We start from the raw sequence: 525 nt of genomic DNA on the forward strand, positions 1-525 counted from the left end.
GCAGCAGTTCTACCAGGGTCTATTTTGATCTGATTTTCTGACCATAAAAGTCCAAGAAACATCACTTCAGATTGTTTGAATTGTATCTTGTTAGGATTGAATTTAATATTTTCGGACCTGGCTTTCGCCAGCACCCTACTAAGGACAAGGTCATGCTCTGCGGCATTCCCAAAGGTTCAGAAGATGTGAGGACGTTTGTTTATTTGACAGTCATATTTATAACAGTGTGGGGTTGACTGCACATAACAGTGGCAGTATTCGCAGGTTGCAGGCACAGCCTTGCCAACCTAGAACATAGCGGAACAGGGCTTTCCGGGCACAAAATTTGACATACTCGAACAGCAGGTCAGCAAGGTATATGTATTTCCCAGGCAGATACTCCACCCTAGGATTGTACATCATTAATTTCAACCGCATTTTCTTTAGCCTATTATTTGTTATTTTGTGAACTGGTTTCTGAAATATAGACACCAGAGGCTGATGATCAGTTTGAAACTTAACATCAGGCATTCCATAGATAAAGGA

This window comes from Frankliniella occidentalis, unplaced genomic scaffold (genome assembly GCF_000697945.3).
Source record: "Frankliniella occidentalis isolate FOCC.00 unplaced genomic scaffold, Focc_3.1 Scaffold22, whole genome shotgun sequence".
In the NCBI taxonomy this organism is placed as follows: domain Eukaryota; kingdom Metazoa; phylum Arthropoda; class Insecta; order Thysanoptera; family Thripidae; genus Frankliniella; species Frankliniella occidentalis.